The sequence below is a fragment of the Ips typographus genome, linkage group LG10 (genome assembly GCF_016097725.1).
Source record: "Ips typographus isolate SLU linkage group LG10, UJ_Ityp_2.0, whole genome shotgun sequence".
Taxonomy (NCBI): Eukaryota; Metazoa; Arthropoda; class Insecta; order Coleoptera; family Curculionidae; genus Ips; species Ips typographus.
Window position 1 is genome coordinate 4,719,981 of NC_138431.1, and position 25,992 is coordinate 4,745,972.

General features: G+C 34.1%; 1 protein-coding gene across 2 annotated transcripts in view; it reads right to left on the reverse strand.

Moving 5' to 3' along the window:
• LOC145734539 (discoidin domain-containing receptor 2-like) overlaps positions 1 to 14,722 on the reverse strand; it is a 183,446-nt gene extending 168,724 nt beyond the window's left edge. For both annotated transcript variants that reach the window (XM_081987993.1, XM_081987992.1), the window contains exon 1: positions 14,539 to 14,722. The gene's annotated coding sequence lies outside the window, so the exon portion shown is untranslated. The remainder of the gene's footprint in view (positions 1 to 14,538) is intronic.
• Positions 14,723 to 25,992: the final 11,270 nt, after the last annotated feature.

The window sequence follows — 25,992 nt, forward strand, 5'->3', positions numbered from 1 at the left end:
TCAAAAAATTATCATTCTCTCAGTAGAGTAGAATAGAGCAGTTCCTCAATACTTGATGTGGTTTAGTAATAAGTAGACTGGTTTGTATTGTTCTACACGTCAATTCAGGACCCTAATTTCTGAAAACAAAGAGCAGAACTTTCAATTAAAGTTTTGATAGAATGCGACAGAAGAAGCTGACAGTGGCAGATTTCTGTTACATTTTGCATACTTTAATTATTTCAAGAATACACACCCTGATCATCCTTTCTGAGAAAGGTTAGTTAGAGTAAAGCTCTCCCACCAAAATCCCTAATAAAATCTGTGTAATTTATGTTGAGGAACTACTCTATTCCACTCTGTCATATCTATATAATCACATTCTAAGCGTCTTACAGGTTGTTGGAAAAACGATCACTTTAATACAGAATGTACTAATTTTAGAATCTTAGTTCCTGGTATCTAATTAAGAAATACTTGAAAGGTACTTTCGGTGATGGCTCAAATGTAGATTAAGTAATCTGAGAAGAAAACTATCCTAAACTAGTTCCAAAAAAACCTCATAACACTACAATCCTAAAATATGTTACTTTGCTGTGGTGACAAGTTCATAATGTTACTCCTAAACTTTGTTTTTCCTTTCTATTACATTATTACGTTATATTTGACATTATACAGTTACAGTTCTGTCTTTTGTTTCGTTCTAAACCAGGAAACTGTCAAATTCAATCCCACAGAGGTACAAAACAAACTTCCAAATTAACAAAATCAGTTTGACTTTGATTGAATGCATTTTATACTTTTATCAGTGCATTTTCTGCATTTATAACATGGGGTTATGTGTTTCTGACTGAATTTTAGTCTATTTTTAAATATGACAACCGTCAAAATCCTAATCCTCCTCCATAAAGCTAAAATACCACAACACACTCTTAAAACCCAGTATAAACAGTACCAAAGGTATTTTGATGCTTTATGAGTGGAATTTTGACATTTATGACATTTGGCAGTCAGTTACAGTTCCGACCTAAACCTAGAATGTCAAATTCAATCCCATAGAGGTACAAAACAACAAAACATACTCGAATAGTAACAAAATCAAGTGTGACTTTGATTGAATGCATTTTATACCTTTATCAGTGCATTTTTAGCATTTATAACATTTGGTTATGTGTTTCTGACTGAATTTTAGTATATTTTTAAATATGACAACCGTCAAAATCCTCTCCATAAAGCTAAAATAACACAACACACTCTTAAAACCCAGTATAAACAGTACCAAAGGTATTTTGGTGCTTTAGGAGTGGAATTTTGACAGTTATGACATTTGGCCATCAGTAACATTTCTGGGCTTAACCTAGAATGTCAAATTCAATCCCATAGAGGTACAAAACAACGAAACATACTTGAAAAGTAACAAAATCAAGTTTGACTTTGATTGAATGCATTTTATACCTTTATCAGTGCATTTTTAGCATTTATAACATTGGGTTATGTGTTTCTGCCTGAATTTTAGTCTATTTTTAAATTTGTCAACCGTCAAAATCCTTTCCATAAAGCTAAAATACCACAACACACTCTTAAAACCCAGTATAAACAGTACCAAAGCTATTTTGTAGCTTTATGAGTGGAATTTTGACAGTTATGACATTTGGCCATCAGTAACATTTCTGGGCTTAACCTAGAATGTCAAATTTAATCCCATAGAGGTACAAAACAACGAAACATACTTGAAAAGTAACAAAATCAAGTTTGACTTTGATTGAATGCATTTTATACCTTTATCAGTGCATTTTTAGCATTTATAACATTGGGTTATGTGTTTCTGCCTGAATTTTAGTCTATTTTTAAATTTGTCAACCGTCAAAATCCTTTCCATAAAGCTAAAATACCACAACACACTCTTAAAACCCAGTATAAACAGTACCAAAGCTATTTTGTAGCTTTATGAGTGGAATTTTGACAGTTATGACATTTGGCCATCAGTAACATTTCTGGCCTTAACCTAGAATGTCAAATTCAATCCCATAGAGGTACAAAACAACGAAACATACTTGAAAAGTAACAAAATCAAGTTTGACTTTGATTGAATGCATTTTATACCTTTATCAGTGCATTTTTAGCATTTATAACATGGGGTTATGTGTTTCTGACTGAATTTTAGTTCATTTTTAAATACGACAACCGTCAAAATCCTTTCCATAAAGCTAAAATACCACAACACTCTTAAAACCCAGTATAAACAGTACCAAAGGTATTTTGATGCTTTATGAGTGGAATTTTGACATTTATGACATTTGGCAGTCAGTTACAATTCCGACCTAAACCTAGAATGTCAAATTCCATCCCATAGAGGTACAAAACAACGAAACATACTCGAATAGTAACAAAATCAGGTTTGGCTTTGGTTGAATGAAGCAACCTGTGATTCCGACAGAAATACCATTCAGTCAGTTAGCAATTTAGCAACATACAGGGTGGTCCACTAACTTAAAGGGTGGAAAGTACATAAAAGCAGAGCTAGCAAACCCTAAAATATGTACCCCAAAAAACAGTTTTTTTAAATTTTAATTCCTAATCAATAAAATAAAGTTTGGCAAATTTGTCACCATTTTGAAGTGACAATTTGGAATTTTTTTTTTCTGTATTCCGAACAAAAGCGAATTTCTTTATTTACGCACAAGGGTATAAAAATGACTGTATTTTTTTTTGGGAAAAAGCATCCTAGCAAACATGCATTCCAAATTTCATTTGAGTAACTTTTTTCGTTTAGGAATTAAAATTTAAAAACCACTTTGAAGTTTATTTTTTATGTACTTTCCACTCTTGAATTATCCTACAATCTAAATTTGGACCACCCTGTAGGATGACACACAGGTAAAATTAAATATGGAAACAATGTCCAACTTATGCCCCAACTAATGATTTAGCGTCTGCTTAGAATAAATAACCTGTTATTTGTAATGAAAAATGACGTTTCGTTAAGTCTAATTTCCCCGGCAAAGGCTGGAACGCAATTCAATTTATTCCCTTTTTCGGTTTTCGTTATTATTTTTTCTGTCAAAGCTTGGTGAAATATGGAGAAATATTAAATCGGGGTGGGTTTTTGCTACGTGACAACCGCCTCTATCAAAATTGGCATTGAGCTGTTAATTCCTCCATCAACTTTAATGTCTCCATGAATTCCTAAGTGGCCATCAACCGACGCTGATATTTATTATTCAAGCTTGAAGGTTTTAATTTTTAGTGCTTCTGAATTACCCAACAAAAAGAAAAAAATTCGTCTACCAAAAATGGGTGAATTTTATGTCTGGATAAACTCGGCCTTAAAAGCTGCCATTTTGAATTGGGACAAGGCTCATATTTTCTTGCAATGGATTTATGATTTTGTTCGGAACCGATTCGGCTTGAAATTTATCGTTCCACTACGAAAATCCTCTCCAATTTTTTCCTCTAGTTCTATGAATATGTCTCTGAAAATTCGGTGCAATTTATGCATTATTAACTTAAACCGAAACTCAATTCGATCCCCAGTCGGGATTAAATCTAAATTAATAATGATCTTCCTGAAATGTCACCCTTGGCAATTTTTAATTAGCCAGCATTGCAGTCCCAACAATGCTATATTTTATTCAACGAGTTTCCAAATTGATCGAAATAATCTTGAACCCCCCCGTAAGTGCACTTGAAAACAATTTTCACTCGATACGAGGAACGTTTTAACTTTTTTACAGCCTTTTAGCCAAATGTATCGTATAGGCTGTACATTATAAGTGTATGGGATGTAAAGAGAACAACTTCTTATTGATTTTTATAAAGCGAAACAATATCGATAAGAGTTTTTCCATCAACTTTCTCGATTGCTATCCACCTCTCCACGCGTCATTACACCGCACAATAAATTAGCAGGTGGATGGGTTATATCCTTCGGGATACTCTCCGTTCATCAGCTGATGGACTCTGGGGAATCATTCGGGAACAGTTTGTTGTCAGAAACAAAGCGATGTTGCTTGAAAGCTGCCAGACTTTCGATAAAGTTAAAGGGAAAACTTCCTTTTCAAAAGGAAACCAAAACGCCCAAATAGTATTAATTTCTTTAGAAGATTTAATTTATAAATTGCTAATTCTTCAAAATGCCACCAAATAAGTAGTATTATAGACAGAGATTTATATTATTATTATTATAGACATTAAAATATCAAAATAACACTATTTTGGTATTTTAAAGGTTTATGGCATTGCCAAGACAATTTTAACAGTCCTGACAGCCATCACGTGACTGAATACGGTGTAAAATGTTAAACAGTAACTCATCAAAGTAAAACAAAATTATGATAGTTTATAGGTTTATGACAGCTCCAAGTAAATTTTGACAATTCTGTGGGTCATTTGACAACGTCCTAAACTGTTATGTTAATTTGCCTACATAAAGCTAGAAAAACAATTTGTACAGTCATTTACCAACATGATACACTATTTTGGTATTTTCTAGTTTTATGGTAGTACCAACTAAGTTTTGACCGTTGTGACAGGTGTCATGTGACTGAAGACAATGTCGTAAACTGTCACGAAATGTTGCATCTGTCACCTAGAACCATAGAGCTGTAAATACAACTTAAACAGTAACTCAACAAAATGATACACAAATATAATGTTTTATAGGTTTAAGACAATATTGACTAGACAATATAAGCTGTGATTTGTCATAAAACTGTCATCAAATCTCAAATTTGCAACCATGAAGCTCTAAAAACCACTTATGCTGTATTTTACCAAAATATTACAAAAAGTCTTCACACTTCGCTTACCACAGCTGTTATATTATCCTGATCCGATTGATAGTCAAAAATCATTTAATAAGCTTTTTATAACTCTTAAATAGCTTTGTCATCATTTCTGTAAGGCACTATAGATTGAAACTAATTTTTAAATGATAAGAAGAGGCATTGTTACAGAAATTGAATTAACACCCGCTAAGATAAAGCTAACAAAAACAACTTAATAATTATATGGAGGAACGCTAATTTAGACTTAAATTAAAAGGTCGTTCACAGTCACTTTTGTGAAACATCAGAGTTTAGGTATTTACCCGGAAAACAAGTCACAAACAAAATCCACCCTCGTTTCGTCTTGAAAAGGTTTTTTCTTTCCGATTTGAAGGGACCTGGTTTGCTATACGCTCGCCCCTTGTGAAACTTTAGAGCCCTTAATTCTTTATAAAGAAAATAATTCAGTAAAGTAATTACAGTCTAAACTAAGTGAATTTTCCTGTTAAAGACATGAAGAGTCTGTCAAGTGTAGACGAAAGGAAAGTTTTATTAAATTCGCATTTAGAGATAAAGAGTAGCAGTATAAACTTCTATGTTTGCATAGAATTAATGATTCATCATCAATTTCACTAATTTACTTTACTGTAGTATTAAAAAATGTGCAGTATTTGGACCTGCTCAATAATAGAGTAGTTTAAACAGTCGCTGCTTGGACCGTAAAATTTACAATGGAAACGTGAAACGAAGCTCTAATCAATTCTAATATTTCTCTAAGGAAATCCAAAGTTGCTCTAAAATTCATATAGGTGGAACGGGAGCAAGGATTTTCTTTGTCGGAGGTCTTTGTTCCTTTACCTGGGAGCCTCGTTATGCCGAAATTATTTATTAACTTTTAATGGAGTTTATTCGAATATTCCGTTTTATTCTGCGCCAGACGGAAAGAGCATATTTCAGCACCGTCAAAACAAATTCAGGTACCGGACTGAATTAATATGGAAGACGCTTTTACTTAATTACTTCTTGGCATAGTTTTAGTGCTGTTTGTTTAATTTACATTTTGACTTTTTTCTTTACCTACGACCGTCAGTGTATGACTTTACGCACAGTTGTAAAAAAAATGCACGCTTTTAAGGTCAGCCATAAACCAATTGATCTAATAATCATGGAGGAAATTGTTTTGATTTTCTTCATTCTTTTCTTCAAACATTACTCTGAATTATGTAAGTGGCGAAAACAGGACATTATACACTTGGTCGTAGGTAAAGTATAGCACACTCTAAGGCATTTTACGTAGTCATTGAATTACACACTCCCCGCTACGCGGCTTTGTTTCGACTTTTTCCATTTCGTGCGTAAAACGCTTCCTACAGCACTAGTTACATAATATACGAGTACTATTAATTTAACGATCGTACTAAAAAAAAATTAAAAGAAATTTTGTTCTTTGTTAAACTGGAATAATCAAACAAAAAATGGCAAACATTTGGGCAGTTAGGGACCTGAAAATATCACCGAAGACAGTAAATTCAACCTAAAAACCAAGGCCGTTCTGGAAAATGTTTAGAAAGAATCCTGGTATTTGCTAAACTGGAATAAGCAACCAAAAAATGGCAGAAAACCCACACAACTTACTAGAAACGCAGGTTGGCTCATAATTTGGGTATTTAGGCAATTACAACCCTGAAATCATCACTGAAAGCAGCAAATCCGGGACCAAAGGGAAAATGACAGAAAACCCACACAACTGACATGAAACACATTTAGACCTTTAATTTGGATGTTTGGGCTGTTATAGACTTGAAATATTGACTGAAGGTAAATTTAACCTAAAAATGAAGACCGTTCTGGAAAATTTTTAGAAAAAATCGTGGTGTTTGCTAAACTTGAATAACCAAACCTGAACTTTTCACTAAAGGCAGTAAATTCAACTTAAAAATGAAGGCCTTTCTAAAAAAGTTTTTAGAAAAAATCCTGGTATTCACTAAACTGGAATAACCAAGCAGAAAACCCACACAACTGACATAAAACACACTTTGGCCCATAATTTGAGTATTTGAGTAGTGAAACTTTTGCTTGGGCCAGTAAATTGAATCTAAAAACCAAGGCGTTTTAGACATTTTTTAGAAAAATCCTGGTTGTTCCTAAAGTGGAATAACCCAGCAGAAAACCCACACAACTGGCATGAAGCACAATTTGGCCCATAATTTGGTAACCAAAGCGCGGTTTCGTTTTTAAGGCTTTTTTCATTTTGTGCGTCAAATGCTTCTTACGACACTAGTTACGTAATATGCTTGTTGTTTACTGTACTTTGCTTGAACTTTATTGGTCTTGTTCTGTTTCGTATAGAAACAAATCGAAATGAGCTGCAAGTGTGTTTGTCTTTCAATGCCCCAAATCAATAATGTTTCGACTTAACAAGAAGCAACTTTAAGCCAGTTTCAATTAATCAACCCGTTGACACTGCAAGAAATCCTGCAAGTTCGATTAAACTTGACTTCCGTCTAGGAGATGTCGCAATTTAAACTTTTGACCAAATTTGTATGTGGGCACGCTAATTCCTACTCGATCCAAAAGTTTTTGCTGCCGGAAATTAAAAATGTCTCGGTATCAAAACTTGCAATTGCTAACAGCTACAAGTTATCACGTTTGACCGATTTTTGGGTCAGATTCAAAGCTCACGTATAACTAGAAATGAAAAACACTTTGGACGTGGAAATTCGGGAAAAATCAGCATAATGCGGCGAGCGCAAAGATAAAAGTATTGTTGCGCTCCGCGAAACTTTCGATGGGGTTTTAGAAACTTCGGACCTGTTTTAAGTTTTATCGGTTTTATCTTTTTTTTTACGGGGTCGGGCTTCTCCTACTTTCAGGATAAAATTGAGTTTTGAATAAAGCCCCGCTTTCTGTTGCGAAGATTAGTCGACTTTGATGTTCTCTAATACATTGAAAATATCTTCATCTTTAGCTGGTTTTATTAAAATATTTTGTTCCATTTAGATTGAAGTTGTAAGCATTTAGTAGGTTATGACGTAAAATACTTCTTCACTAATAACGTAATTCAAAAATAATTTCTTCAGTAATGATGTTTGAAATGTTTCAATTTATTTTTGAGTATTTTTCGGTCTGCAACAAGCTCCAACAGTCACTTTCCAGATGGAAGCAAATACTAAATTTCAAGATTTCAATCATGTATGAATTATAATTATTATCATACTACAATGTGCAATGTTACATTTTGCAAGCATATGCTTCTGACTAATACACCAACAACTATAGATATAAATGGCAAACTACAAATTGGAAATTGATCTTAATATATAGATAGAGAAAATATCCTCCTCCACCTCCTCCTCTTAGTTCCCTTAGTGTTTTTTCTGTTCTGGTGTCTTTTTTTACCAAATTTTTCTTCAAACAGCTAACGCACCTTTTACCCCATTCTCCTCTGCCACAGTTTTGCATTGGAGGCATAAAAAGTTCTATTTTATTTGAAAATTAAGTTCAAAACTGCAACAACATAAATAAAAAATCAGTCAGGGGTCATTTTTTGAAGAATTTAAAAAACTCTCAACACTGCAACGTATTCAAGTTTGTTCGTTTTACAGCTCTATGGTACCATGGTTTTGACAGCTTTGACGTGTACGACATCAGCCACGTGTTGATTTAGATTTATAAAATTGATTCAATATGTGCCTTGCACTGGAAAGTAAGTCAATACAGTTTAATTCTTTGTAGTTTGTTAGGTTTATGGTACAAATTGGACAATTTTGACGCATACTGTTTAATCACTGTTTTCGCAATTTTTACTGTTTTATGTTTCTATTGTCTTTTAAGCTAAAATTTGACATTTTTTACAGCTATTTGCAGTTGTTTAAACGTCGATCACCCTGTATATACTGAAATAGTAAAATAACTTTATTAAATGATAAAAACGGGTTTGAATTTTCAGGAAAAACAAACACAAAAAAATACATAGTGAACTGAACTACTTGACAGTTTCCACTCTTAATCAGTTACTTTGACAGGTACAATATTTTACTTTTTACCACTGTGTAGTGTTTAAAATTCTCTTTAAATTCCATATTAGGGTGTTGTAGTGCCTTTAGTCATCTTTTCACACCTTAAACGTTATTTTGTGTCACAAAATATTAGTATAGTCAAGCTGAATCCTAAAACAAACTCAAAATGAAGATAATGTATTTTGACAGCCTTGATGATGCTTTTAATAGTCGTTCAATTTCTATCATTGGACGAGAGGGATTTGCTCGTTTCATGTCACGTGACTGCCTTTCTTAAATATTTGGAAGTACTTTCAAAAACTAACCTAAAATCTACTATTAGTGAAATGTCAGGAATTTTGAGAATTTTCGTATATACACAATTTCAAGCTTGAATAATGCTTTCCCCTTCATTAAAAATCCATTATTCTCTTACTCAAATATTTAATCTATAAACGTAAATTTTCGCATTGTTTAGTATACACAAGTTACTGTTATTAACTTAGAACGAAAGTCTGTTTACAGTGAAAATACACCGTGAAGAAAACAGAACGGAAATCCATCATAGTAGATGTCGTTAAGTCGTTTTAATAGACAGGATCGCCCTGCTTTTATGGCATTTTTAAGTGCACAAATACCATACGCCTCCGTGCTGCTTGAAAATCAAACATTATTTCCGTTAATCTCGTAACCAGACTCTTGTGTCTGTTTGTAAACACTTCACCAAAATATTTTCGTTCTTCTCGAACCCGTTACTCAATCGCACGCCCAAAAACCGTCTTAATGTTGAATCGTCTAAAAGGCATAATCCGATAATCTCTATCGCCAAGAACTTACCCCCATAAAACCCTAAAAAAAAGAGTGTTTAGGAGAGTTGAACCCAACTTCTTTTTATGATTAATGCCTTCCCCGTAAGAACAAAAACATTTAATGCTGTTTACAACTGTTGCCGTTCTTTGTTTTATTTCTTTTGTCGTTTAGCGATTGATGAGGTGGTTATAGCTTAAAAAGGAAGTTTAGGAGCGTTCCATGGAATTTACATGCCAAATTTTGTTTTTACTTCAGCAAATAAGGATGAGCAATACGTGTTTCATTTATGTTAATGATATTGTCACGAATAACATAAGTTGCACCATGTTCCGGTACCTAGTCTGGCCCCGGTCTCCCCCAGTGCACTGCCGAATCAGCGAGACCGGCAAATTGGGGTCATGAGACGAGTATTTAATCGGCGTCTCAAGCCATCGACGACCACCGAACTCTGGGGTCATCCCCAGAGGGAGGTCACGAGCGACAGTCCGAACTTCCTAGTGCCCGGACGGCTCGTTACCCTGTTGCAGTGCCTTAAGTAAGTCCTTTGGGCGTGTCGGACATAGGGGCACCCTGCTCGTATCGAGCGGGTACCGCTTGGCGGCACTTCAGAAGGCCTTACGCCCATACCCCCACACCCACGCATCTACACACCCCCTCTTGGACAGTGTTCAATACTAAGAGTTATGCAGCGCCGAATAAAGAAGTCATGCTTGTACTACGTTTGTTGTTTCTGTTCCTGCGCTACCCCCTAAACGTGACATGGTGGAGGCGCCTCGTTTGATCTCGGACTACTGATCTTCATATCAGTAGTCACACCCCAGCTCTACCCCTGACGCTACGACCCTCCCAAAAAATGAAGATGTTGAAGATTTTGAAGGACCAGTTTACAGACTCGCATTTGCCCGAATCGAGTAGGGTAAAGTAAAGAGCGACCTGGAGGACGCCCTAAAGCAACAGAGTCTATGCAGTGCAGATGAGCACAATAATAAGTATAATTTATATTAATTTAGTAAAGGTAAAATTTAACTGAGTAATTGGGTATAGTAGAAATAAGTATATAATTTGCATAGTTGCAGTTTAGTAATAACATTGTCTCAATTTTCTAAGCCAGTGACCTAGGTTCCTTGCTGAGACAGCAAAATAGTGCAAGTATCGTGTGTTTATTTAAAACTAGGTCAAGTGCAAGTACTTGATATAGGATTCTTTGTTTATTAATTTAAAAAATATATATATATTGTTTATTTCAGTGGCCACCGGACGACCTTGTTGCGTCTATCAACGCATTGCCATATCATTTAAGGAAGTAAAGCAGCAAGTCTTGGAGAAGCTGACATCTTCAGATGGGTCCCGCCACGACGGTTCTACTTACACCCGTGTGCACCCAGAGTCTTTTAATAAGTCGAGCTGAAGAAGCATCTCCAAATGTGCTCACGTTAATTAAGAAGAAGTATACATGTCCAATGATAGGTGTGCTAAAGGAGCACGCAAAAGGACACAGTAGGAAGAAGTGAAGCTAAGCGATGAAGTTTGCCGCTTAGAGAATACAGTGCCAAGAGACGGCACTACGAGATGAAGCCTAGGTGAAGCGTTTCCACTTAGATGATGGTGCCCAAAGGAGTATACAATACAATGTGCAGTTGACGTAAATTTTGGCCAAAATGGAGAGCAAGAAGATAGACGCAACACAAGGTTGAAAGGTGACCCAAGGAAAGAATTAATTTTTTTGTGGCTGAAAACATTATCTAGGAATCTAGAAGTAGTTTTAAGAGAAAAGTGTTTATATTTTTGGAATAAAGTTTTTCCCATACCCTCTCTAGCAAATAAGCAACATCGGTTAATTTTAAGATTCATATGGAAAAAGGAAAGACGAGAAATTTATTTTGTAATATAGAATTTTAGTGTTCGGGGCGAACACTTGTTGGAAGGGGGAGATGTCACGAATAACATAAGTTGCACCATGTTCCGGTACCTAGTCTGGCCCCGGTCTCCCCCAGTGCACTGCCGAATCAGCGAGACCGGCAAATTGGGGTCATGAGACGAGTATTTAATCGGCGTCTCAAGCCATCGACGACCACCGAACTCTGGGGTCATCCCCAGAGGGAGGTCACGAGCGACAGTCCGAACTTCCTAGTGCCCGGACGGCTCGTTACCCTGTTGCAGTACCTAAAGTAAGTCCTTTGGGCGTGTCGGACATAGGGGCACCCTGCTCGTATCGAGCGGGTACCGCTTGGCGGCACTTCAGAAGGCCTTACGCCCATACCCCCACACCCACGCATCTACACACCCCCTCTTGGACAGTGTTCAATACTAAGAGTTATGCAGCGCCGAATAAAGAAGTCATGCTTGTACTACGTTTGTTGTTTCTGTTCCTGCGCTACCCCCTAAACGTGACAATATTCCTGGTTGCACAAAGGGAGTGTTTATGCAGAAAGAGATAATTTCAAATTTTATCACCCTCCCACATGTTCTATAAAGAGTGATATCGAAAAAGGATGCGTCCGACCCTTTTAAAGGAATTAATTTTATCATCATATTTTAAAAAGCATTCACGGTGGGAGCTTCCGATATGGAAAATGCAACTTTATATCCTCCCTACGGAGTTCTCCGGTTTCTTCCGGATAGGAAATTTTAATATTTATCGCGTTGGCGTTTACTGTATATTACAGTTTAAAACTGATAATGAGATTGCCTATGTACAATGTTGCCAGGGCTTTACTTTGATTAACATATTCAGTTTTTCTTAACCTTTAGATACCTAAAAAAATAAGTGCAAATACCAGTATGTCAGTAAACGTTGATATACAGGGTGTTACAGATATGATCTATAATTCCACGAGTGTAGTATTAAATTTAGAAACTACTTTACAAAAATGTTCTTTAAATTGACAACAAATTTCAAAATAACAAGTCAGACATTTTTTGAATAAATACTAAAAATCAACTTAAACGTTGCCGTGTTATCTGAGATATTTTCGGACAAATTTACTTTTATATAGGACACCCTGTAGTTTTTAGTCGATTCTGATTTTTAAGGGCGACAAAATGGCCTATTATGTGCTTTAGTCTTCACTTCACAATTTTCTATTGAGAATTTAAGACATTTAAGACATTAAAAGTAAACCATTACAAGCTATAATATACAGGGTGTTTCATTTGAATAAGTACACAAAGTAGTAAATATGACAGAAAAAAAAATAAAATTTCGATATTAACCGTAATTTATTTTTTCAGCACTTTTTACCTGAATAACTAATAAAATATAAAAACCAACGTTTTCTAGATAAATATAATGATAAGATGGAATAATGAAAAGAAATAAATGCTAATTTTCACTATTACAGTTGATTTTCAAAGTTGATTTTGTTCGCTAAATTACACACAAACATTGAGCAATTCTGGGATTACAACAGTCGCATAAGCTGCAAACGTTGTATGCTTATATTTTGTTAAGTAAGGTATACATTGATTTTTTGAAAGTTGAAAAAACAAGAAACAAGTCCCAGATAACTGACTTGGGAGAAGCTAAAAATTCAGTATAATTTCCACTTGACTCATCCTTTGTATCCAAAAATTTCCGCACTTTCTGTGGAGCTTTTTAAGAACGGTAAAAGGTACCCATCAGAGCTTATTAACATATATCTCCCCGGCCGATTTCCTTTCCAAAACTCAATCGGCTTCAATATAATTCAAACGTTTTTTTCTTTACGAGAGAGCCTCTTTCTATCGCATTTCCGGGGCCTTTTTAGAGTAAACTCGTGTTCTTTTCTTGAAAGCTGGCCCTCGACTATGCCGAATTTGCCCCGTTCATTCTCGAGGGGACTCTCTCGTCATATTTCTCGGTTTTTATTCAATTTTTTTTTTGGCTTAATGGTATTAGCTTTTCGGACATTTTTCTCCATTATTTATCTCTTTATTTGATTGGTGTTCTAGAGCCGAGTAATGGATCGATTTAGGTCACTTTACCACTTACGATCTATTGATTGATTTATGTTAAAAAACTTCCTTTAAATGTACACTATTCCAACAGGAATATCTCAGCGTGAATAATTTACTCAGTTAAATTGAGGATGTAAAGGACTTTGGCAGTTTGAAACTTAAGTTTATTGTTGTTTTCAACTATAGAGATTTGGAGTGGTTTCCATCCAAATTTAACCCTTAAGGAAACAATAACTTTCAGTTATGAGTTAACGATGTTAATGAGTTGAACTATACTGAATATTTGTTTTGTCTGGAATTTTTTCTACTTTCTATTGAAAACATTCTTCTAATTGTTGACAAGTTTGACGATATTTTGTGTACTTAAAACTAATTCAACTTTATCCTAACCTATATTCATTTAGTTTTTAAAAAAACATAAAATTTTAATATCTTTAATTGGTATATACCAACTTATAAAATCACATATAATTTTTTTTTGTTTTGGTATTTCTATGCTGATCCTATCCAGAAAACTCCAAATTCAGGAACTGAATCAGGTGTACTGGGTATTTTGCTATTACCACAGAAAGCTTGTAGACAAATGTTAGTGACATTAGCAGTAAATTTTCCAAAAAAAGGAAAAATCTAGAATATTCAGTTTAACTTTGTTATTTCTAAAATGGCTGCCCCACTCATTCAAAGAACTTAACTAGCAACATTAAAATAGCAAAAATTTAAAATAGCAGATCTTTTTGATCAATAACACAATGTTTTTTTACATTTTCATTATTATACATAGCTCTGTATTATATTAAAGTACCTCCTTACTGTATGGTTAATAAGTCAAAAATGTACTAATACGTTTCATAAACTTTCTTGCAATTTGTTATTCCAGATACTTATTCCATAGATAGACAAAATAATTGAGTACTAAAAATACTGTATTTGTATGGTTAGAGCCAGTTTTGGTTATTTCAGTCATACTCAGTTCCTACAATGTGTCTCAAAAATTCTGATACATTATACGTCTACTAGAATTGACCACTTATACAACATGTTTGGTGTACCTGATGGAACGTAAGATACTCCTCCAACACTGAATTAAATCACTACACTAAATCCCAGTGTGTGAGTGACCACCAAAATGTTTGACCGTAAATCCCGGACCGACTATCGAAAAAAAAAAACCAGCGGCGTGTTCGCGTTCAATCAAATCTCCCCTCGACTACGTCACTGTGCGCTCTCTGATGAAGCCCGCGACTGAGAGAAGCTCCGAGATCCAGCAGCCCTCGCTTGCGAATCCCTTTTCCCTCTCTCTCGTGGGTTATGGTGTCGTTTTCGTCTTACGCACGGGGTGTAATGGGGTTGCGCGCGGCCAATTTTACGCAATCATAATAAATATGTTTGGGTGGGCGGTTTGGTGCCGCCCGGGTGGGGGTTAGGTGTAACAAGTGAGCTCTCCTTGGATTTTGTCTAGTCGGAAACCACCTTTATTTCTGCACCGAGACGGTATCAAATATATTGAAAGATATTATAAACGGGTTGGGAGTCGACTTAACATATTTTTCTACCCAGAAAGAAAAGAATCTGGAAAACTTGTTTTTGTACGGAATATTAGGATTTAAATCATTTTTTATTTTAGTTCTTCTACTGTTCTTCAAGTTTGTTTGGGTAAATTTTAAACAAGATCAAGTCAAAGTTGCTCACATCAGCAATAAGCTAACGAGTGGCCTTTAAAAAAACTATCTAGAAAAAGTGAAATACTATCCTATTTGGCTTAAAATCACATATACACAGTGTTCCAAATTCTATAACATAATAGGAATTTAACACTGTTGAAGAATTAAAAACGTAATTTTAGTTATACACACCAGTTGCATAGATAAAAAACTACAGCGTGTTCAAATAAGTGTGACTCTCACCATTTTTTGACTATACGATACACAAGAGGAAGTTGTTTGTAAATTTTAGTTTCACACCGTATTAATGGAAATTGAATTAAAATTCGTCGTTTGTGTCAGTTTTCATGGTTTTTAAGTGAACTAACACTTACAGCCTAAAAATTGATTAGCCAATCAAATTTTAACTTCAAAACCTTGAAAACTGCCTTGGAATTCAAATTTTGACTTAGGCCCTTCCCAGACAGACATAAAACTTGTCATTTGTGTCAGTTTTCAGAATTTTCAAGTGAATTCTCACACTTACAGCCTGAAAATTGGTTAGTAAACCAAATATTGAATTCAAAACCTTAAAAACTGCCTTAAAATTGAAACTTAGGTTAGGTTAGGTTAGAGACACTCTAAATGTTACTGTAAAAACTTAATTTTCACTCTGGATCAATGGAAATTGCAATTTTTGTGTCAGTTTTCAGGATTTTTAAGTAAGTTTTCACACTTGCAGCCTGAAAATTGGTTAGTAAACCAAATATTGATTTCAAAACCTTAAAAACTGACTTGAAATTTAAATGTACGTTAGGACACTCTAAATGTTACTTTAAAAACTTAATTTTCACTCTGTATCAATGGAAATTGGCTGTTTGTGTCAGTTTTCAGGATTTTCAAGTAAGTTCTCTAACTTCCAGCCTGAAAATTGGTTAGTAAACCAAATATTGATTTCAAAACCTTAAAAACTGACTTGAAATTTAAATTTACGTTAGGACACTCTAAATGTTACTTTAAAAACTTAATTTTCACTCTGTATCAATGGAAATTGGCTGTTTGTGTCAGTTTTCAGGATTTTTAAGTGAATTCTCAAATTTACAGCCTGAAAATTGGTTAGTAAACCAAATATTGATTTCAAAACCTTAAAAACTGACTTGAAATTTAAATTTACGTTAGGACACTCTAAATGTTACTTTAAAAACTTAATTTTCACTCTGTATCAATGGAAATTGGCTGTTTGTGTCAGTTTTCAGGATTTTTAAGTGAATTCTCAAATTTACAGCCTGAAAATTGGTTAGTAAACCAAATATTGATTTCAAAACCTTAAAAACTGACTTGAAATTTAAATTTACGTTAGGACACTCTAAATGTTACTTTAAAAACTTAATTTTCACTCTGTATCAATGGAAATTGGCTGTTTGTGTCAGTTTTCAGGATTTTTAAGTGAATTCTCACATTTACAGCCTGAAAATTGGTTAGTAAACCAAATATTGATTTCAAAACCTTAAAAACTGACTTGAAATTTAAATTTACGTTAGGACACTCTAAATGTTACTTTAAAAACTTAATTTTCACTCCGTATCAATGGAAATTGGCTGTTTGTGTCAGTTTTCAGGATTATTCTCACACTTACAGCCTGAAAATTGGTTAGTAAACCAAATATTGAATTCAAAACCTTAAAAACTGCCTTAAAATTGAAACTTAGGTAGAGACACTCTAAATGTTACTGTAAAAACTTTATTTTCACTCTGTATCAATGGAAATTGTAATTTTTGTGTCAGTTTTCAGGATTTTCAAGTAAGTTCTCTAACTTCCAGCCTGAAAATTGGTTAGTAAACCAAATATTGAATTCAAAACCTTAAAAACTGCCTTAAAATTGAAACTTAGGTAGAGACACTCTAAATGTTACTGTAAAAACTTTATTTTCACTCTGTATCAATGGAAATTGTAATTTTTGTGTCAGTTTTCAGGATTTTCAAGTAAGTTCTCTAACTTCCAAACTGAAAATTGGTTAGTAAACCAAATATTGATTTCAAAACCTTAAAAACTGACTTGAAATTTAAATTTACGTTAGGACACTCTAAATGTTACTTTAAAAACTTAATTTTCACTCCGTATCAACGGAAATTGTACTTTTTGTGTCAGTTTCAAGGATTTTTAAGTGAATTCTCACACTTACAACTTCAAAATTGATTGTGCCACTTCCAAGTCAATTTTACGTACAATTTACTTATTTAAACCAAATCCCAATTTGATTGAATGTGTCAAATCAGATGCAAAATAACACAGTCTAAACTCAACTTTTCCAATGTTGGGGAAACGGACACTAGTAAACCAATTATTTATTTCAAAACCTTAAAAACCGCCTTGGAATTCAAACTTGAAATTATTTCTGTATCAAAGGAAATTGAAGTAAAATTTGTCATTTGTGTCAGTTTTCATGACTTTCAAGTGAACTCACACTTATAGCTTGGAAAATGGTTAGTAAAACAAATTTTGACTTCAAAACCTTAAAAAACTGCATTGAAATTCAAATTTTGACTTGATGAAAATGTTGTTTGGAGAACTTTAGATTCACACAGAAATTGAATTAAAATTTGTCATTTGTGTCAGTTTATGACTTTCAAGTCTCACTCTTGCAGATTAAAAATTGGTTAGTAAAACAAATTTTGACTTGAAAACTTTGAAAACTGCCTTGGTAACCAAATTTTGGTTTCAACATTCTAAATTTTGGATTAGAAACTTTAAAGACACTCCGTGTCAAAAAAATAGATTTAAAATTTGTCTGTCAGTCCTAAACATTATAAATATTGGTTTAGAGTATACAGTGTAATGTTGCAACTTTATTAATTACTCCTTGGTAAACTTGGTTTGGGTTTAACCTTTATTGAAACTCCTTAAAGAAGAATTATTCACATTCAACATGATAACAGCCACTTATTATAAATTTCACATGTTTCATACATAATAAAAATATTGTCTTGCTTGAAATAGCAATGTTGAATTAAATATTTACACAATGAATTTACTACAACATTGATTATATTTATCCATCTCTTAAATTAAGTTTGCTTAAATTAAACTAGGATAACTTCAAAACCCTTTGTCGTAGAGCATTGAGTTTGGCACCATTGAAAAGAGCAGGTTTTTGTAAGAAAACCAAATACTACATCAAACTCTAAAAATCGCAAATTTCTAGTTTTTTCCTACTCAAGTTATTCAGAAACAAACTAATAACTAAACCTTATGAAGTATTACATATTTTTTGGCCTCTACAAGGCAACAACATTTTTCTGACCAGAAAAAAATATCCAGATTATTACTACAGTTTTCCTAATAATTTCCTTAATACGTGCTGTAGAATCTGCATTAATCAGTTAACAGCATTCTCTTGCATAAAATATGTATGCATACAACAATCTATTGACTATTCGCTACCAAAATATTAAATATCCGTATGTGGTGAATGCAGCAGCAATAGTCATTTGATATATGTTAGGCTTTATTACAAACGGTCTACATTTGTGGGGGGCCATTAACGATTTATAGCAATATGGGATCCAGATAATGGAACAATTTGCTAATATTGTTGCAAAAAGCCCCGACATATGAGGTTGCCACGTCTCCGAAATTGGTCGATTGACCATTAATCAACGATTAATCCTTTGCCACAATGGTGGAGAGAATGCAAGCTGTCTTTTTGTTAAAAACTTAAAGCGTCTAACCGATCGATCTCCACACACATTTAAAAGTTACACAAGTTTAAATGAATTGATGGGGAAAACTTTCCGGGCAATTCTCGCAAGAATAACAGTCATTCGGGGAAAGTTTCTTTTTTTTTGGGTAAAGTGAGAGAGACCTTTTTTCAGCTGAAGTAACGTATTGCAAAAGCAATTTGTTTGATGTCGTTATGAAGTAAATAGAGACTGAGTGGATGACAAAAATTGTTCAATTTCACTAAAAGTAGCATTAACTTGGTATTACAGTAGTTTTAAGCTCAATCTTCAAAGTGGAGTTATTCCTCTCTTCTTCCTAGTACCGACATCGCATTAAACCGCCTGTCTACACAAAGACAATAATACCTTCAGCAAAATGGTTGGAATTATCATAGATTGCCCACTTAGCATTACGGTAACGGCAAAACTCCCAAGCCAAAATTTCTAATAGATTTTCCCGGAGGTGTTTAAACCTATTTTCGAGCAGTAATATCAGAATTTCCATTACCTCAGACAGTCTGAATAGCATCAGCTGTGTGAATTAGTCGGAATGGCGTCAAATGCCGTTAAAATGTTTTGGAAACTAAGAGGAGAGATTGCCAATTTAAATTTCTACATCGGCTTTTGAATTGATGTCGACGTCAGATGCCGCAAAGACGTTGCTTTTTATTTATTAAACCGCATAAAAGCTGATGCGTGTCTATTTCGTTACTAACAGTAATAAGTTACAAAGTTGAGTCAGGAAAAGGTAAACTTATAAGAAAACCGGAACGTAGATGCTGCACTATGTAACCCGAACCGTCTACTTAAATATCCAAGAAAACTTTTCTTCCTAAAACTTGGAGAAGTTTAGGTTTGACTTGGAAGAACCGACAGGTCTTTATTTGCCTTTAACTCGCAAAAAGCGGTTTAATATTAATAATTATAATATTCTAGGAACTGCTAACAAAAAAGATAATTGATAGCTGTTGCACTGTTGATAATTAAATATACAGCCAGGACAGACGGTTATCTTAGACATTTATTAGGGTAGATTTATGAATTCTGCTTGAAACGGGTCTGAATATTAAAACTGTTTCAGCTTGATTAAAACCTGGACTGACATAACTAAAATTGCGAAGGAAAATTAAAAATAGTTCTTGTTATTCAACCAAATTTTTTTCAAAGAGTTGGTTAACAGAGTTAACTGGTGCAATTACCATTAACCATAATTTATTCATGAAGTTTGTTTTAGTTAGAATATTCTTTAGTTTTCTAAATAGATGATTCAATTATTGGTTTTGCAACAAGCTTTGTTGAACCAAACCAGTTTCTTGGTGAGTTTTCACTTTCACTAAATCTATTTGAAAATCTTTGTCAATACGTTTATTTATTAATGCCGTTTATTATACAATGCGTACTAAACGACCTAATAAGTGATGTACAAAGCTAGTACTGTTTTTGAGATATTTCCTGTCAAAGCTAAAATACTAGCATGTCAAAGTGACATAAATGGGATACCTTTTATGTTAAAACATCATTCTGCTTTTCAATTCATACTTAACGACTTAATAAGTTGTACTGTTTCTGAGATATTTGGGGTGTAAAGTTTCACTGACTGAAAAAATAGCCCAATTACTGTTATCGATTTATTTAAAGGCTAGAAATACAATAACTATTTTAATGGGCCACCGTGTATATTATACGACCTGTACAAAAATAGTACTGTTTTGGAGATATTTACTGTCAAAGTGACACTTAAAACTGTAAATGCCATCCTTCAATGCCCACTAATTCAACAGTTTTAAATGGCACACCCTGTAGAGTTATTTAACGGCCTACTAAGTGCTGTACAAAAATTGTGGCAAGTTTGACAGAAAAATCACAATTTGAGGCACTTATTTAGTCATTCTAGGTTTCTATGATTAGTTTAAGAACGTTTACTGGACTTTTACAGCTTAGACCTGAAATTCAATTAGGTTAACAGACATTTTTCTGCTTGAGAATCTTCTGGAAACAGTTTTATACCTCGATACTAAAAGTAATGCAGTTATAACATGTTTGACAGAAAAATTATGAATTTTAGATTCTTATTTAGTGATTTTAGGGCTCCACGATTAGTTTAAGACTGTTTAGTAGACTTTTACTACTTAAAGCTTAAGTTCAGTCAAGTTGACATACGTTTTGTTGCTTGAAAATCTTCTGGAAACAGTTTTATACCTCGATGATAAAAGTAATTCAGTTATGGCATGCTTGACAGAAAAAAGATGAAGTTCAGACTGTATTTTATTTGTAGCGCATGCTATTGAACATTCACAGTCTAAACTCATATTAAACTTAAACCTGTGAAATGACTGGTAGTGCATAAGGCTGTTAAAGATCAATTTAAGATAGGTTATCACAAATTTTGCAACTTGAAAACCTTAAAACTTTATTCTTGTAACTTTTATTTGATAGTTATTGCAATACAGTTTTCACATGTTTGACAGAAAGAGAATAATGAGTTTCAAACTTTTTAAGGCTTTATAGTTTAAAACAGTTGAGGGTTATTGCATAGTCAAGCTTTAGTTAAGCGTAGTTTAAATTGTGACTTTTTTACTTATTCTACCTCCCTCGAAACCAAACTGAACTTAAACTGATGTTAAAATACGACAGAGCAAATGTGGGTATAGAACGTATTTTGTATTTAACATTAAACTCCATAATATTAATACAAACAGTTTTGAAAGTTATTAACTAAAGTTATTGGTCAAATTTGACGCCCTGTAGCTACCATACCTTAGTACCATTCTATCATCAAGTTTATATACCGTTGGAAAGCCCATTTCATTGGTTATTCAAAGACGTTTTTAAATCTATACAACGTTTTTCAAATAAGCAAGTTATTCAGGATTAAATGAAAGAGTGTATAAACATTGCTGATGTTATTTTCAGACACCCCATATATTTCATGTTTTAAATGAAGTACAGGAAGCTTTTCAAAATCTTCCAGGTTGCTCTGGGAAGTTTCTGGGAGGTTCTGCAAGGTTTGGAAAAGTTTCTAAACATCTGAAATGCTTTGGAAAGATTTTGGAAGATTCTGAGTGGTTTTTGAATCTCATAGAAGTTTGGAAAGCAGTTAAAAGCTTCCAGAACGCTCTGGAAAGTTTGTGAAAAGTTCTAGAAGCTTTTAAAACCATCTGAAAGGTTCTGGAAGCTTTTGGAAGCTTCTAAATGTTGTGGGAAGATTTAGAGACAGCTGGAATTATTCGGGAGAGAATTTGGAAAGTTATGAATGCTTTTTGACAGCTTGTAGAAGTCTGGAAGCTTTTAAAAACTTCTAGAATGCATTGGCACATTTCTGGAAGGTTTGGAAAACTTCTAAATTTTCTAAAGAGTTTTAGAAGTAGCTGTAATGCTTTGGGAAGTATTTTGGAAGGTTTTGAGTGGTTTTTGAATCTCATAGAAGTTTTAGAAGCATTTAGAATTGGAAAGTTTATGAACAGTTCTAAAAGTTTTTAAAATCATCTGAAAGGTTCTGGAACCTTCTGACTGTTCTGGGAAGTTTTAGAAACATGTTTTGAGAAAGATTTTGTAAGGTTCTGAATGATTTTTCAAAGTTGGTAGAAGTTTTGGAAACTTTTAAAAGCTTGAAAAAACTGGAAAGTTTCTAAAAGAATTTGGAAGCTTTGGGACGCTTCTAAGTAGTCTGGAGAGTGGAAGAAATCAAGTTAAGGCACTTTTGCCCTAAAAGGTCGCCTCAAGAAAATATTTCTTAAAAACTGTGTCAAATTCTCTGCAACTTTGCCGGTTTGCAGACGACACCTACATCATCATAGCTAATCAGAATATTATCTTCTCAAATAGTAGTCTGTTTAAAATTCTTGTTTTGCGTTTAGTGCTTGAAATACTTTTAAATTAACAATTTTGGCAAAATATAGTGACAATTTTGGCTCCTCCTCCCATATATTTTCTGTTTTTTTTTTTAAATTTAGAACAGGCGCTCTTTTCTAGTTAAACATCGGGTGCTTTAAAAGCCAGCACTGTGTGAAATAATGTTCAATACCGAACGAGTGCAATATATCCCCTTTTCAAGACTGGTCAAGAAGGAGAATAAGGCCGGTAGAAAATAATAGCTAAATGGAGCGGAATCGGGTTAATCTTTTATGAAGTTACGGAGAGTTAAAATCTGTTTTACAGAGTTAAAGCGATATGATGCAATCAAGCGGTTGAGAAGAGCTGAAGGGTCCGAACGTGAGTTGATTAGATTTAGGTCCCGAACGATTTCGAACACATTCGCTCGTTTCCAAATTGTTCAGTGTTTTAACCTGGAAGCCAGTTAACCTAAAACTTGAACTTTTCATATGTTCATACAAAATACCGAGCAATACATCATAGTGAATGCCTTAATCCGTGAAAGATGCGACCTCACATGTGACATACGTGTTTCTAAATGCATGGCTGCTCCCACTATACGACCTATCAATCAAACTTTATAAAACTCCACCGTCTAGTCTTTCTCTCGTTTCGAGTTTCCTATTTATTTTAACAAAAACCGGCGTCATTTTAAAGGTAGAGCAGGAATCCTCCCCTAAACAATTTTTATCCCTCCAAAGAGCAACAGAGCCATTAAAAGTATGGGGGCCACAATACAATAAGAGAAACTCTGGTGGAAAATTAAGAAGACGTACGTCTGCCGCACGTTTAGAGACAAAAGGACGTCGTCCGTCCTTAATACGTCAGTGACAGGTCGAATAAAGGAAGCTGTTGTCAAAAATTCTAATTAAATTAGACTTTCGGCTATTGACTTTGTCATGATACGTTGCGGTGCTGTATAATAGTCTTCTGGAGAAGAGGGTCTTAAGTGGAAAGTTCATTGTTTTGATAGTCCTGCTTGGCGACCTATTCTTGCAGTTTCATTATGCTTTAGGTACAAATGTTTGAAAAACTTTTCCTTTAGAATTGAGAAAATGTGGTCTTTTCAGACGTAGTTGATACTACACACAACGGTTCAAATATCAAGGTTTAATAGCTATAATTTGCTAAAAAGAAATCACCCTGTAATAATTCTGTTAATTTCACAGATACAGAGTGATTCAATATATCAAGTTGTAGCTGAAAATCGTCTTTTGTTCTCCCTATATATCTTTTATAATGAAAATATCAAATGACTGAATTCATTCACTGTTAATGACAGTTTAGTCTGAACTGAAGTTATTTTGACATACAAGGTAATTGCATTGAATATATCAATTTGTACACTTTCAACAGTCTCGTAACAATTCCAGAAAGCTTTAAGCATGTTGAGGAGCATTTTTAGTTGTGCCAGAAGACTTTAAAACACTTTTAACAGTCTCATAACAGTTCTAGAAGGCTTTAAACATGTCCAAGAGCATTTCTAGTGGTATCAGAAGCTTTTAAATACATTTAACAGTCTCGTTACAGTTTTAGAAGGCTCTAAACACATTTAATAGTTCCAGAAGCTTTCAAACATGTTTAAAAGCATTCTTAGTTGTGCCAGAAATCTTTAAACACTTTTAACAGTCTCGCAACAATCCCAGAAAGCTTTAAACATGTTCAGGAGCATTTCTAGTTGTGCCAGAAGACTTTAAACACATTTAACAGTCTCGTATCAGTTTCAGAAGGCTTTAAACATGTCCAAGAGCATTTCTAGTTGTATCAGAAGCTTTTAAATATATTTTTAACAGTCTCGTTACAGTTATAAAAGGCTCTAAACACATTTAATAGTTCCAGAAGCTTTCAAACATGTTCAAGAGCATTTTTAGTTGTGCCAGAAGACTTTAAACACATTTAACAGTCTCGTATCAGTTTCAGAAGGCTTTAAACATGTCCAAGAGCATTTTTAGTTCTGCCAGAAGACTTTAAACACATTTAACAGTCTCGTATCAGTTTCAGAAGGCTTTAAACATGTCCAAGAGCATTTCTAGTTGTATCAGAAGCTTTTAAATACATTTTTAACAGTCTCGTTACAGTTATAAAAGGCTCTAAACACATTTAATAGTTTCAGAAGCCTTTAAACATGTTCAAAAGCATTCTTAGTTGTGCCAGAAATCTTTAAACACTTTTAACAGTCTCGCAACAATTCCAGAAAGCTTTAAACATGTTGAGGAGCATTTCTAGTTGTACCAGAAGACTTTAAACACATTTAACAGTCTCGTATCAGTTTCAGAAGGCTTTAAACATGTCCAAGAGCATTTCTAGTTGTATCAGAAGCTTTTAAATATATTTTTAACAGTCTCGTTACAGTTATAGAAGGCTCTAAACACATTTCATAGTTCCAGAAGGTTTCAAACATGTTCAAGAGCATTTTTAGTTGTGCCAGAAGACTTTAAACACATTTAACAGTCTCGTATCAGTTTCAGAAGGCTTTAAACATGTCCAAGAGCATTTCTAGTTGTATCAGAAGCTTTTAAATATATTTTTAACAATCTCGTTACAGTTATAGAAGGCTCTAAACACATTTAATAGTTCCAGAAGCTTTCAAACATGTTCAAGAGCATTTTTAGTTGTGCCAGAAGACTTTAAACACATTTAACAGTCTCGTATCAGTTTCAGAAGGCTTTAAACATGTCCAAGAGCATTTCTAGTTGTATCAGAAGCTTTTAAATACATTTTTAACAGTCTCGTTACAGTTATAAAAGGCTCTAAACACATTTAATAGTTTCAGAAGCCTTTAAACATGTTCAAAAGCATTCTTAGTTGTGCCAGAAATCTTTAAACACTTTTAACAGTCTCGCAACAATTCCAGAAAGCTTTAAACATGTTGAGGAGCATTTCTAGTTGTGCCAGAAGACTTTAAACACATTTAACAGTCTCGTATCAGTTTCAGAAGGCTTTAAACATGTCCAAGAGCATTTTTAGTTGTACCAGAAGCCTTTAATAGCTATTTATGATATGAGGGTTAAAAGTGCGTTTTTAAGGCACGCATGTGAAAGTTGAGCGTGCGCGAAAAATGACATTCCAGCACGCACTATTTTTGTTCTCGAAAAATAAGCCGCATTCGTTTTCAAGCTCCCTGGAGCGAGCAGAGCTTTTTTGACGTCACGATGACGTAATTTGGCAAAACCATAATTTCGCCAATTGTCAAATTACGTCATCGTGACGTCAAAAAAGCTCTGCTTGCTCTATGAACTTGACTTTCCCGCACTAGGGTGGGAAAATTAAA